The 16,408-nt window shown below is 40.0% G+C and overlaps 1 long non-coding RNA gene across 1 annotated transcript; it reads right to left on the bottom strand.

The window, feature by feature from the left end:
• Window positions 1-4,371: 4,371 nt before the first annotated feature.
• On the bottom strand, window positions 4,372-6,389 carry LOC118241398 (uncharacterized). The gene is made up of 3 exons (XR_004776051.2): window positions 6,323-6,389; window positions 5,619-5,696; window positions 4,372-4,509 (listed from the first exon to the last, which is right to left on the bottom strand). It is a non-coding gene; the product is annotated as an uncharacterized LOC118241398 (long non-coding RNA).
• Between the last annotated feature and the right edge of the window lie 10,019 nt (window positions 6,390-16,408).

Genomic DNA, 16,408 nt, shown 5'->3' with positions numbered 1-16,408 from the left:
CATTTCAACTATTTGTGATGGATCTCTTGGCTGTTTTGCACCAGTGACAGCATGGGAATAGTCACTGCCAACAATAGAAATAAAAACACCTTAATATGATTTTGTGTGGTTCATTCATTCATCTAATCTGTTTTTGATGTGTAGGTAATGGTTTTGGAGGTCTACTAGTGTCAAAAAACAGGTTGATTTCAGTCAATGTTTAAATAAACCAAATAGGACATGAGATGTTTATGTTGAGATGTTTTTAAGACTGTTGCAGTGTTTTTCAAAGATGGGAAAATGGTTATGCTTATGAATACTGTGGTGATTTTATTCACTTTTATTAAGAAATAATATTTTTTCCACTGTGCTTTTCCACAGGATACAAGATTTCATTACATTGCGATTAGCAAACTAACATTTTCAAAAGAAACATAAAATAAAAAATAATATCTCTGTACCTGTGATGATATATAAACATGTAAAAAATCAATTGCTTGTTAATGTGAGTGTGTGTGTGTGTGTGTGTGTGTGTGTGTGTGTGTGTATGAGTGAGAGACAGACTTGGCTCCCCTGGTAGAAGGAACAGAATGAATATAGTTAGCAAGAAAAATGAACTTACCTGTGACTTTTTTGTGGAGAGCCTTCCATGTTGTCTTTGAAGGGGAGCTTTATGGGGAATTGTCCTGCTTAAAGACAGGAAGTGACATCACCCAATTTCCTGTTTTTCCTTGTATTTGTTTCCAAAGGAAATTTCAAGAGTAGAGTTTTGATGTTGACTTATTTTGGAGAATTTATGATTGCTGATTTTCTTTTATTGAACTTGTAACTTGTAAATGCTAAATTCTATTTTTTAAAACATTTTTGTTTGTTTTTGTAGTGATTGCCAGATGAAGCCTTGAAGCTTTCCATCCAATTGGTTCAAAAAAAGGTTCATATCTGGAGGCTTCATGTGCACACAAACCCCCCTGCTGGCTAAACCTTTATTGTCATTTCAACTATTTGTGATGGATCTCTTGGCTGTTTTGCACCAGTGACAGCATGGGAATAGTCACTGCCAACAATAGAAATAAAAACACCTTAATATGATTTTGTGTGGTTCATTCATTCATCTAATCTGTTTTTGATGTGTAGGTAATGGTTTTGGAGGTCTACTAGTGTCAAAAAACAGGTTGATTTCAGTCAATGTTTAAATAAACCAAATAGGACATGAGATGTTTATGTTGAGATGTTTTTAAGACTGTTGCAGTGTTTTTCAAAGATGGGAAAATGGTTATGCTTATGAATACTGTGGTGATTTTATTCACTTTTATTAAGAAATAATATTTTTTCCACTGTGCTTTTCCACAGGATACAAGATTTCATTACATTGCGATTATCAAACTAACATTTTCAAAAGAAACATAAAATAAAAAATAATATCTCTGTACCTGTGATGATATATAAACATGTAAAAAATCAATTGCTTGTTAATGTGAGTGTGTGTGTGTGTGTGTGTGTGTGTGTGTGTGTGTGTGTGTGTGTGTATGAGTGAGAGACAGACTTGGCTCCCCTGGTAGAAAGAACAGAATGAATATAGTTAGCAAGAAAAATGAACTTACCTGTGACTTTTTTGTGGAGAGTCTTCCATGTTGTCTTTGAAGGGGAGCTTTATGGGGAATTGTCCTGCTTAAAGACAGGAAGTGACATCACCCAATTTCCTGTTTTTCCTTGTATTTGTTTCCAAAGGAAATTTCAAGAGTGGAGTTTTGATGTTGACTTATTTTGGAGAATTTATGATTGCTGATTTTCTTTTATTGAACTTGTAACTTGTAAATGCTAAATTCTATTTTTTAAAACATTTTTGTTTGTTTTTGTAGTGATTGCCAGATGAAGCCTTGAAGCTTTTCATCCAATTGGTTCAAAAAAAGGTTCATATCTGGAGGCTTCATGTGCACACAAACCCCCCTGCTGGCTAAACCTTTATTGTCATTTCAACTATTTGTGATGGATCTCTTGGCTGTTTTGCACCAGTGACAGCATGGGAATAGTCACTGCCAACAATAGAAATAAAAACACCTTAATATGATTTTGTGTGGTTCATTCATTCATCTAATCTGTTTTTGATGTGTAGGTAATGGTTTTGGAGGTCTACTAGTGTCAAAAAACAGGTTGATTTCAGTCAATGTTTAAATAAACCAAATAGGACATGAGATGTTTATGTTGAGATGTTTTTAAGACTGTTGCAGTGTTTTTCAAAGATGGGAAAATGGTTATGCTTATGAATACTGTGGTGATTTTATTCACTTTTATTAAGAAATAATATTTTTTCCACTGTGCTTTTCCACAGGATACAAGATTTCATTACATTGCGATTAGCAAACTAACATTTTCAAAAGAAACATAAAATAAAAAATAATATCTCTGTACCTGTGATGATATATAAACATGTAAAAAATCAATTGCTTGTTAATGTGAGTGTGTGTGTGTGTGTGTGTGTGTGTGTGTGTGTGTGTGTGTATGAGTGAGAGACAGACTTGGCTCCCCTGGTAGAAGGAACAGAATGAATATAGTTAGCAAGAAAAATGAACTTACCTGTGACTTTTTTGTGGAGAGCCTTCCATGTTGTCTTTGAAGGGGAGCTTTATGGGGAATTGTCCTGCTTAAAGACAGGAAGTGACATCACCCAATTTCCTGTTTTTCCTTGTATTTGTTTCCAAAGGAAATTTCAAGAGTAGAGTTTTGATGTTGACTTATTTTGGAGAATTTATGATTGCTGATTTTCTTTTATTGAACTTGTAACTTGTAAATGCTAAATTCTATTTTTTAAAACATTTTTGTTTGTTTTTGTAGTGATTGCCAGATGAAGCCTTGAAGCTTTCCATCCAATTGGTTCAAAAAAAGGTTCATATCTGGAGGCTTCATGTGCACACAAACCCCCCTGCTGGCTAAACCTTTATTGTCATTTCAACTATTTGTGATGGATCTCTTGGCTGTTTTGCACCAGTGACAGCATGGGAATAGTCACTGCCAACAATAGAAATAAAAACACCTTAATATGATTTTGTGTGGTTCATTCATTCATCTAATCTGTTTTTGATGTGTAGGTAATGGTTTTGGAGGTCTACTAGTGTCAAAAAACAGGTTGATTTCAGTCAATGTTTAAATAAACCAAATAGGACATGAGATGTTTATGTTGAGATGTTTTTAAGACTGTTGCAGTGTTTTTCAAAGATGGGAAAATGGTTATGCTTATGAATACTGTGGTGACTTTATTCACTTTTATTAAGAAATAATATTTTTTCCACTGTGCTTTTCCACAGGATACAAGATTTCATTACATTGCGATTAGCAAACTAACATTTTCAAAAGAAACATAAAATAAAAAATAATATCTCTGTACCTGTGATGATATATAAACATGTAAAAAATCAATTGCTTGTTAATGTGAGTGTGTGTGTGTGTGTGTGTGTGTGTATGAGTGAGAGACAGACTTGGCTCCCCTGGTAGAAGGAACAGAATGAATATAGTTAGCAAGAAAAATGAACTTACCTGTGATTTTTTTGTGTAGAGTCTTCCATGTTGTCTTTGAAGGGGAGCTTTATGGGGAATTTTCCTGCTTAAAGACAGGAAGTGACATCACCCAATTTCCTGTTTTTCCTTGTATTAGTTTCCAAAGGAAATTTCAAGAGTGGAGTTTTGATGTTGACTTATTTTAGGGAATTTATGATTGCTGATTTTCTTTTATTGAACTTGTAACTTGTAAATGCTAAATTCTATTTTTTAAAACATTTTTGTTTGTTTTTGTAGTGATTGCCAGATGAATCCTTGAAGCTTTCCATCCAATTGGTTCAAAAAAAGGTTCATATCTGGAGGCTTCATGTGCACACAAACCCCCCTGCTGGCTAAACCTTTATTGTCATTTCAACTATTTGTGATGGATCTCTTGGCTGTTTTGCACCAGTGACAGCATGGGAATAGTCACTGCCAACAATAGAAATAAAAACACCTTAATATGATTTTGTGTGGTTCATTCATTCATCTAATCTGTTTTTGATGTGTAGTTAATGGTTTTGGAGGTCTACTAGTGTCAAAAAACAGGTTGATTTCAGTCAATGTTTAAATAAACCAAATAGGACATGAGATGTTTATGTTGAGATGTTTTTAAGACTGTTGCAGTGTTTTTCAAAGATGGGAAAATGGTTATGCTTATGAATACTGTGGTGACTTTATTCACTTTTATTAAGAAATAATATTTTTTCCACTGTGCTTGGACTCAGTTGGTTTCTCTGTTTGAAAATCACTTCCCTGGCTTTGAAGAAAACACTTTCACATGGTACTGAGGAGGCAGAGGTGCACAAGTATCCCACAGCAAGCCTGTAGAGATTTGGATATATGCACCCCTGCCTCTCCCAGTACTGGAGGGGACCCTGTGTTCTGCTTTTCTTCAGTTCTGCCAGGTCTGCACTTCAACTGTGGCATCAGCAGTGACATTGTGTGTTCTTCTGGCCTCCATGAATGTGGCATCAAAATCACACCACAGTTTGTTTCCTGAGAAGCAAAACCAGATAATATGAATGAGGTCATAACTCTGAAATTGACTTTAATCCAATGCAAAAATATTAACCAGGTCTTTCAGCTACAGCATCTTGTGATGTTGAAGCTGCAGCTGGTATTGAATGTGACTGTCTAGACCCTATTACATTGGTACATTCAAAGGTGAGTTGTTTTATTCCTTTATCTGCCTTTTTTGGGCTAAAGGATCCAAGTGATTTGTATCTTGGGTCTAGTAGCATTGCCAGTGATATAATGCTCATGCTGTGTGGAGCTTTTCCCTAAGGAGCCTGATGAGGTCTCTCCCAGTTCACTAGCTACTGGGACCGTTGCCTTTGCTGCCTCTTCCTGGAGCATCTTTTCCACCATTTTCAATAATAACACCACTTTGGAGCCAGATACCTTTTTCTCCTCTGACAGCACCACAGTGGCCGTGTGAAAAGGAGACAGTATAGACAGGAGCTCACAAACATTATTGTACTCATCAGAGGTCAGCGCAGGAATACCAGTTTGTAAGCCTGCCAATGCTTACAGGCTCCCTGAGTTCTACTAATCGCTCCAGCATTTGAAAGCTGCTGTACCACCTTGTTTCAACCTCCTGAATCAGTTTCTTTTTTGGTTTTCCCATATGCTCTTGAACAAGGTCCAGCTTCTCCTTTAACAATAAAAACCTAAACGTTACATATGTAGCAATATAAAACAATGTGTAAACAAATGTGAAAATAATGTTACTAACTTTGACAGTTGTGCTGCTTCTAAAATAGCCCACCAGCTTCCTTGCCTTTGTAGGAATGGCAGACAGCACTGGGGTTAGTTCAAGAGCTTTTTTAACAACTATTTTCAGGGTGTAAGCAATGCAGAAGGCATGATGCAGCTTCAGCTGTTTACCACAGGCAATCATATCAGATGCGCCATCAGTAACTAGACATGTTACTTTGGATTTTATTTCCCATTCTTCCATAAGAGAGGATTTCACACAGGCCAAATTTTCAGCTGTGTGCGCCTGTGGGAATTTCACTACACCGAGTAATGTGGACTTCAGTCATGTGTTGTCATCTATAAAATGGCAGGTCACAGCCAAGTAGTTTGTCTGCTGTCACACTCACTGCAGGAACTTTCTGGACCTCAACTTTGGTCTTCTCTTTCTCTTGTTGATATTTGGTCTCAACCATGGCCTTTGCGGTCTAAAGGGAAGGAAGAAAATATTATTTTTTTAATACTACTCTCATAATTTATCCATGTCACCACACATACTTTCCTAGTTGGGAAAATATAGATTGGATCAAATTTTGCTACTAAATCCCTGAAGCCTTTATCCTCAACTGTGCTAAATGGCTGTGTGTCTCTAACAATCATGAAGACCAAAGCCTCATCCAGCTCTTCCTTTCTGGTCACTGCTTTGTAAAGATTAGATTACACTTTGTCATTTTTACACTTTGTAATCCAATCCAAACTGCAAATAACATGTAAGGTGCAGAGAATAATGCAGTATATAAATATATATATACACAGTATATACACATTATATTTTATATATATATATATATATATATATATATATATATATATATATATATATATATATATATATATATATATATATATATATATGCATATTAATGTTAACAGTGAATAAAATTAAATTAGGTTATGGTTTAATTACAGTATTTGCATGTCAGAAGTCATTACATGAACATGTGCACATGTTTTGTTTTTATTTTTTGATGTGTGTGATGAATGTAGCATCGTGGTCAATGTCATTATTATCATGGTTGATTAACAAATATGAAAATTGGAAACCCATACCCACCTTGGCTGGATCCAACTCTATCCCCCTCATTATACATGACAAGTACAATAACACAGATGACATGTTGTTGTTGTATCCCAGTGGTTTGGAATGGAAAAAAAAAATGCCTTGTGAATATTATAGTAGTAACACATTTCATTATTTACAGGCATATTATGTGCAATACCTTATTTGTAGAGATCTGCTCAAAGTGTTTCCATACAGGGGAAACCCTTTTCCTTTTAGCAGGCTCCATGAAAACAAGCTCATCAATGTCACAGGCAAATTGACAGAACACAAACATGCAAATTTTGCATGGATCCATTGCGCTTTATGTGTGTTCATAAATTGTGCCAACACTCGAAATGCTTCCTGAACCAGTGAGGTTTCAGGCATCATCAGTGATGTCATTCATCCTTAAAGAAGCAAGCCTCGATACATGTTTCATAAAAGACTTCCTGGAGCTCTCGACATGTGCTCCGAAGCCTCGGCACAGTAGGGGCCATCACTAGTATCTCACTTGGAGTGAGGAGTAGGAGTGAAGGGTGAGAGTGAGGAGTAGGAGTGTGGGGTGAGAGTGAGAGGTGAGAGTGAGGGATGAGAGTGAGTAGGAGTGAGGGGTGAGAGTGAGTAGGAGTGAGGGGTGAGAGTGAGGAGTAGGAGTGAGAGTGAGGGTTGACAGTGAGTAGGAATGAGGGGAGAGAGTGAGGGGTGAGATTGAGGAGGGGGGTGAAAGTAAGGAGTAGGAGTGATGAGTGAGAGTGAGGTGTGAGAGTGAGTAGGAGTGATGGGTGAGTGAGGAGTAGGAGTGAGCAGTGATAGTGAGGGGTGAAAGTGGGTAGGTGTGAGGGGTGAGAGAGTAAGTAGGAGTGAGGGGTGAGAATGAGAAGTGAGAGTGAGGGGTGAGAGAGTAAATAGGAGTGAAGGGTGAGAATGAGGAGTAGAAGTGAGGGGTGTGAGCCACTCAAACTAGGAGGTGCACCATATTAAAAACATCAAGGAAGCATTAACAAGAAAGCCTGACATTCTACCCGACTCACATGAACATGTAGGGAATTCCACAGCAGATATTTAAAAAATAAATGTTTTGTTTTAGTTGAGAGGAAATTCAACTATGAAATTTAAAACAAGCCTCGTAAGATGTTTATTGTAATCTAATCTGGATTCACAACCGCATGAGATGAATTTCTCAGATGTGTTTTCTTCTTCTCTTTCCCCCTGGTTTGCTTTAGTCTGTTGTCCAGTTTGTGGACATAGTGCCCATCACTTGTGAAACAGAATGTATGTCATGAATAAATGTCTTGTTTGGTCCTTCCTATTGTCCGTCTCTATGGTTTCCTTTCTCATGTTTCACTTTTCCAGTCCTGTTCCAGTCCCTGTTTTGGTTTTCACTGTTCATGATTTGCACCTGCGCCTTGTTTAGTGTTCATTAGTTCAAGTATTTAAACCCTGTCTGGTTCCCTGTGTTTTTGCTGTTCATTGCGTGTGTTTGTGTGGAATGTATTGCATGTATTGCATGTATTGCATGTATTGCATGTATTGCATGTATTGCATGTATTGCATGTATTGCATGTATTGCATGTATTGCATGTATTGCATGTATTGCAAGCTTGTCTTTGTTTCTAAGCCTCTGTTTATGTTAGCCTGTTTGATTCTAGCTGTTTTGTTTTTCCTTAACTCCGTATGTTACTTCTTTCTGTTATAGCTGCTTTCCCTGTTTGCCTTCGTGTGCTTTTGGTTTGTGTTTCCTAGGCTTTGTTATCCTAGCCCTTGTTTTTGTTATGTATTCTAGGACCCTGGACTACTCTGACTACAACTCTGGATTTGCCCCTAAGAAATCTCGCTCTCCTCCGCACATGCGACCACCTCATTACCGCTCACCATTACAATAACCTGAACAATAAGGGGAACTCTTAAATAAAACATGTTGACAAATGGCAACTAAACTATTTAAACTATTCAAAGATACTACAGACAAAATTGTCTGTTTTTCCATGACTTGACAAAAGTATTTACAGTTGCATTAAATTACATCACAGGATCGCATAGTAATATTTCCATAAACATATTTACAGTACTGGGCAGATCCTCTTATAGTGATTGATACATATTCATCAATATGACAGCATGTGTCCTCTCTGAGGATCAAATCTTACTGTACCTGCTCTACCAGGTGAGCTTCAGGAGCGCTCTAATCATGTATACATACACTGATCTTTGACCCCTGAATGGGACAGAGAAAGGCAGTGCGGATCTGTGTGTGTGTGTGTATTTAAACATACAGAGTTATAATTATATGTGTATGTACAAGATTGGTCACTGTGACAAGATCAAGAGGGATTGTGGGATCAAATTCAATCAAATTCAATCAGGAAGTGACTAGTACAGTGATGGAGAACTGTTTAGAAATCAAACTAAAACAAATCTGGATCTTGTAGAGAGATATTGTTGTAAATGTAGAATAGAAACATACTCAGAGTTCAAAGTGAATGAACCAGTGGAGAGAATGAGCTACACAAAGGGGGGGGGGGGTGTACACAACAACAACAACAACAACAACAACAACCACCACCCTGATCACCACCTGTGCTCCGTCATAACTATGATCACTGCTGAAGCTCCAGTCTGTCATATTAACACACAGCATAATTACTGCACCATCACTGACTACATTTACATATTAACACACAGCATAATTACTGCACCTTCACTGACTACATTTACTTATTAACACACAGCATAATTACTACAGTAAACAGTGGTATTGAGGCTGAAGTGTTTGTTGATTTATTGAGGGTCGGCTGTAGAGGGATTGAGCTTCAGGAGCAGACAAGGCCAAACTAAAAAAAAAGAAAAACATAAGACACACTAGAAATAAAACTACTACTATTATTATTATTATTATTATTATTATTGGTTACATTTATTTAGCACCTTTCTCAAACTCAAGGACACTTTACAGACAGAAATCAGCTTTTATTCTCAAATCACTGATAGACTGATGAGAAGCGGCAGCCAATTTACACACACAGTCTGTCAGAAACCACAGACCCCTGTGGGACTGAAGGGTGCAGGGGAAGGGGAGGAGGTTCAGACCAGGACAGAGCAGCACCCATAGCTGGACATACACACATACGTAGAGCAGCACCCATAGCTGGACATATACACACATACGTAGAGCACCACCCATAGCTGGACATATACACACACACACAGAGCACCACCCATAGCTGGACATATACACACATACGTAGAGCAGCACCCATAGCTGGACATATACACACATACGTAGAGCACCACCCATAGCTGGACATATACACACATACGTAGAGCACCACCCATAGCTGGACATATACACACACATACGTAGAGCAGCACCCATAGCTGGACATACACACACATACGTAGAGCACCACCCATAGCTGGACATATACACATACGTAGAGCAGCACCCATAGCTGGACATATACACACATACGTAGAGCAGCACCCATAGCTGGACATATACACACATACGTAGAGCAGCACCCATAGCTGGACATATACACACATACGTAGAGCAGCACCCATAGCTGGACATATACACACATACGTAGAGCACCACCCATAGCTGGACATATACACACATACGTAGAGCAGCACCCATAGCTGGACATATACACATACGTAGAGCAGCACCCATAGCTGGACATATACACACATACGTAGAGCAGCACCCATAGCTGGACATATACACACATACGTAGAGCAGCACCCATAGCTGGACATATACACACATACGTAGAGCAGCACCCATAGCTGGACATATACACACATACGTAGAGCAGCACCCATAGCTGGACATATACACACATACGTAGAGCAGCACCCATAGCTGGACATATACACATACGTAGAGCAGCACCCATAGCTGGACATACACACATACGTAGAGCAGCACCCATAGCTGGACATATACACACATACGTAGAGCAGCACCCATAGCTGGACATATGCACACATACGTAGAGCAGCACCCATAGCTGGACATATACACACACACGCAGAGCAGCACCCATAGCTGGACATACACACATACGTAGAGCAGCACCCATAGCTGGACATGTACACACACACGTAGAGCAGCACCCATAGCTGGACATATACACACATACGTAGAGCACCACCCATAGCTGGACATATACACACATACGTAGAGCAGCACCCATAGCTGGACATACACACATACGTAGAGCACCACCCATAGCTGGACATATACACACACACACAGAGCAGCACCCATAGCTGGACATATACACACACACAGAGCACCACCCATAGCTGGACATATACACACATACGTAGAGCAGCACCCATAGCTGGACATACACACACACGTAGAGCAGCACCCATAGCTGGACATATACACACATACGTAGAGCAGCACCCATAGCTGGACATATACACACATACGTAGAGCAGCACCCATAGCTGGACATATACACACATACGTAGAGCAGCACCCATAGCTGGACATATACACACATACGTAGAGCACCACCCATAGCTGGACATATACACACATACGTAGAGCAACACCCATAGCTGGACATATACACACACACAGAGAGCAGCACCCATAGCTGGACATATACACACATACGTAGAGCACCACCCATAGCTGGACATTCACACACAGAGAGCAGCACCCATAGCTGGACATATACACACACACAGAGCACCACCCATAGCTGGACATATACACACACAGAGCACCACCCATAGCTGGACATATACACACACACAGAGCACCACCCATAGCTGGACATATACACACACACAGAGCACCACCCATAGCTAGACATATACACACACACAGAGCACCACCCATAGCTGGACATATACACACACACAGAGCACCACCCATAGCTGGACATATACACACATATAGAGCACCAACCATCACTGAACATAAACAAACACACGCACACACACCTCTATCTATATGTACATGCATACACAACTCACATTGATACAGGACAGTTTTAGAGGATCCAGTCAACCTAACCTCCATGTTTTTGGGAGGAACCCAGAGGAAATCTACGCAGACACAGGAAGAACATGGAAACTCCACCCAGATAGGGACTCAAAGGCTGAGAGGCAAACATGCCACCCACCAAGCCCTGCTGCACAAAAGAACCAACTGTCCCAACTGAACACAAACAAAATTAAGTACAATATCCTTCCCTAACTCCCAAAAATGAATACACACAGGTAAAGAATGGAGCAAATAAAAAAGGCATCAAACTTCCTATTTCCCGACAACAATTCACACAGGATTATTATAATACTCTATACACAGAATGTCATGTACAACAGCAAACATTCCCAGAAAAGCAATGTTAGAATGATTTAACCAGCAGAGGACCAAAAACACAATAATCAGCAAACAACGCTCACTGAACAAACAAAACCAGCCACAGTAAAACTGGAGATGAATCTCTGTCTGTCGCTTCTTCCCGGGCTTCCGCTTATGCATGAGGTAGAATGAGACAGACAATCAAGACACAACACAACAGCCCAGGACAATTCCAGCACAGGACAGAAGAGTTGATCAGGTGGAGGAGGAGCATCAAGAAGGGGACGTAAACAAGCACAAACAACCCTACCCATAACACAAACAGAGTTGTAACACCTTCAAATACAAACACTTTAATTTTTCCCACTCAATCACTCATGATTGTTTTGGTATCTGTAAGGGTGGGCACCAGGCCGAGACCCCTTCCGGCCACCAGAGGGAGGCCTTGAGTCAACCACGCCACTAATCAGGCTTAACACCCAACAGCTGGGCTAGACCTTATATAAGCCCAGTGAATGAATTATTCTGTGCTGGGTCTTTGCTAAAGTTCTGAGCAAAGCTCCTTGCTGGTAACTTGAGGTATTGAGGTCTGTGAGCTCTTGTGCTACCCCTCACTTCTGTGATGTGTTTTTACACATCCCCTTCTATCTCCAGTTTTCCCTCTCAAGTCTGTCTCTCTCCAGGGGCTTCCCTTAGCCATTCAAGTTTCTCCCCATTTTCTGGTTTTGTTTGGGAAGTTTTAGTTTGAGTTTTCCCCAGTGCATCGGGGTTGCCATTTCTTCCCTTGGCATCCTTTGCTCTCCCTTTTTTCCACACTCGGCGTGGTGTTTAGTTTTTCCTTTTGTTTTACCTGACCATTGTTAGAGTGTGGTTGCTCACCCAGTAGGCTGTTGGTATCATCACCAAGCTGACCTGGGTTTAAGACCACCTTACAGAATCAGTAAGCAGGCATCACACCAAGTGCCATAAAACATCAGTGGCTGGATCCAAGAGTGTCTGTGTGAGAATCCACCTCAGAGTCCAGTGAAAATCAAGCAGGTCCACATGCTTTATTGGGGATTTGCTTAGATAAACAGGACCTCAACTAAGACCAAGACCTCAAACTATGACACTCAGTCCATGCTGTTTACATGATCCTAGCATTCATAGTCAAACTAATATTGAACCACGAATGTGCATGTAAACATGGTTACTGACAACACGCACACCCCCCTCCCCAACATAAAGTAACTAGGCAACGTTAAAATCACAGTAACTGTGTATGTCTGAATAATCTCTTCATTCTTAGTGTCTCTGATGGAGCTGTTCCTCTCAGCCCAACAGCAAAGATGAGTGATGCTTTCTGAATGCATTCAGGTTCACACTTCAGTGAGTGTCCATCTACTGTGCAGATCTGTCCACTAGAGGGAGCAGCTGCACCTGTGCTGTTAGAAATCACCTCCACTGACTCTGACATTAGCTAATCCAGCACCAGAGGTTCACCAGGCTTAAACTGAGGAACTCTAGGCTGTGGAAAAAAATAATTAGAAACTTCATTGTAATATACAACTGATTTGACCATGTAACCTCAGAACTGCAAATCTGATATAAGCATTTAACATTATATACAAGCTCCTTCTCTTTTCCCTCAGATATCTGATGTTTGTGAAGTTTTCTATGTTCTACTTTATTTACCCAGATATATAAAGTTCTGTCTGTCCACATAAATAATGGTTTAGTAACAATAACTGGGTAATAACTGGACACACTCTCTATCTGTAGACTTTACCACTACAGGCTCAGGTGTACCAGGTCCTCTTACTGTAATCAGCATCAGTGATGGTGAGGATCTCCCTTCAGGTACTGATCATGTGAAATGTGAAATCTCTCCTCTGACTGGCAAGATGTCTGGTCACACTGAGCAAGAATGCCACGTGGTTTATGGGACACAGTCCATGTGACCAGACGTGAACACGTCTGAGTACATGGGAGAGTAGCATCGTCATGAAGCTTCACCTTTACTGAAGAGAAGGCTGATACAGGCACTGAAAGACAATAAGAAAGTCGAGTTTAAAAAGTCATTAAATAATAAGATAAAATATAGAATAAGAACAGAAATCAGACAATGAGACCACACCCCTTTTAGTCCAGATTAGTGATGCATGACTTTGGTGCCTTGAAGCCGGACTGTTTTCCATTATGCTTTCCCAGTCCTCTAACCCCAATATTACCCCGCCCCCAACCCTGTAACCCCAATACCACCCCACCCCTCCAACTCCTCTAAACCCAATATCACCCCCTCGCCCAACTCCAATGTCCTGTTAAACATCTCAACTAGCACTGAGATGGGACCAACCAGGATAAGAGATTCTCCAGGGTTAAGATGCATGGAAACCTCAGGAGCAGCAGGGACACACACACACACACACACACACACACACACACACACACACACACACACAGATTACCACCAAATGGACTTACCTTATTTTTTATTCTCCAATTGCAAATATTTAGTAAGGAAAATAAAGGAGGACACTTACCCTCTATCCGTAGACACACAGCACAGATCCCTACACCATCAGCATATAATTTAACATATCATTTTTCCATCAATGACTGATCAGGTGAAATAAGTCAACATGAAAATGACAAAACGCTCAGGTCTGACTGGCAAGTCTGTGTTAACACTAGCTAGTTAGCAAACATTAGCTAGCTAGCAAAGTATTGACCAGAACATTTCCTGCTTGTATATTAATCCAACAGGTCAGAGGTTTTTCTAAATTTGTTTTTAAAGATTTGCTTCGCTTGGTATGTAGTATATCTCAAGGAAATCAAAGCAATTTTGTTCATTTGTACTGGAATAAAAATCCTTTATGCTGAACGACATTAACTCGCTGTTAATGGAACTGTACTGTTAGCAGATAGCCAAGTTACGCAGCATTAAATAGTAAATATACTAGTCTTTGTGGCCTTCACAAATACTTGATGAAGTTGTCGATGCCTTGTCTGTCATCTTTGGATGGAAGAATTTACATGTCATCAGCGGACCGCTTTATAAATCACAGAGACAACACATGACTGTGGTGACCCACATCAGGTAAGCGGTGTAATGGAAATAAACGGGAACGACAGACAGAGGAGTTCGCACGGTAAACACACACGACTGCAGCCCTGAGAAGCACCATCTTTGGAGACTACATTTTCATTCATCTTAAAGTCAAGTCGCTTTATTCCATTTTTTAAGTAAGTGAGAAGTCAACAAATTTACAACTGGAGTTCCCCCCGAATTAGTATACAGCACTCGATGTCGGTGGGTGAATACAGTACACAGTGCCTCCATTTTGGAGGTAACTCAAACTCCTTTTACAAGAATCTCAGTAGTGCACTGTGATGATAAAGACTTTGATATTCATACATACACCGCACACGTCGCTATATGTCTGAAAACAGAGCTCAAAGTAAGCTAAATATCATACAGTTTCAAATAAAATGATAAAGGATTCTGGTACTTAATTTTCAAATGACGGTTAGAAATTCCAAATACCACACAATATAAGCATATATAAACCTGACATATGATAGATCATTTACACAGTAGTAGTTTCTACTTGAAACGTGTTACAAAGGCACCCTGTTGTTCTTATTCATTTGCCGCTATTCTGATATGCCTCTGCCTATAATTCCTGGTGTTTGCATTGACTGGGTCTATGAAAGCAGGGAGCAGTCGTATGTGTCTGTCAAGGCTGTTGTGCGTTTGGAAGCGGTCTCAATGTCCAGTCTCTGCTCATCCCAGGAACTGCTACCATTACAAGCACATCAAAAATCCTTCCACTGTCTACATGTTGTAAACACCTTAGGGAGAATTTACATACTGAAACTTATTCTATGTAATTTACATGTTTATGGGTTTTATGGTGCCTTATTCTCTCTCCGCATGTGTCTATATATCCTGTCAGATAGTGAGTAAAGTGACTGGTCTACATTTTACATCAGTACATCTTTATTTATTTCCACATTTTTTAAACATGGAACTAATTCTTCATAAAGGAGAGCATAAACACATCACTTGTGAAGTGTTTACTTTTTATTGTTTAAACATGGAGCTTAGCCTCTGTGAGAAAGAGCTCTGACACATCTTCTCCAGAGAGTTCGGCTTCCGGTGTAGATCTAAAACGAGAAAGAAATACCATCAGAAACAAAATGGTGTTTAACATTCGCGCTTTCTAAAAAGCAAACTGTTTTTCTCTGCTTCTGAAGAGCCTTACTTTTATGCACACCAGAACTCAGAGCTTGGTCTTGTTCCTCCATGGACTGTCATGCTACTAAATTCATTAAGAACATAAATATATAAAATAGACCGCTACTTTACCTTCCTGACAGTTCTTGAGATCCTCCCCATTAGGCGATGTATCCAGTGTGTCTGCCTGGTCTTAGCTTCAGCCACACCAGATACAGTGGTCCTTACTGTCGTCGGCTTTGCAGATCCGGGGCCGTCTGTGGAGGGACAGTAGAGGAACTGGGCCAGATCTTTCCTCTGAATAACCTTAACAAATGATAAAGCTCCTCCAAGCACCAGACCACCACTGATGAATGCTTGGGTCACATTCACATTTTTCCTGGCCTTAATTCTTCTGAGGAGCTCATCATACACAGCTTCAATGACTGAACTGTGGAACTCCTCAGGGAGGTCCATCCTATCCTCCACACGCACTCCAGTTGCACTGAACAAAAGTCCATGCACACATTCAGCTGCAGAGGTAAAATGGCCACTCCATGGTTCTGTCACC

The sequence above is a fragment of the Electrophorus electricus genome, chromosome 1 (genome assembly GCF_041902795.1).
Source record: "Electrophorus electricus isolate QZ-2024a chromosome 1, ASM4190279v1, whole genome shotgun sequence".
NCBI lineage: Eukaryota > Metazoa > Chordata > Actinopteri > Gymnotiformes > Gymnotidae > Electrophorus > Electrophorus electricus.
Note: the sequence above shows the minus strand (reverse complement) of the source record. Positions and strands in the feature narration are given on the sequence as shown.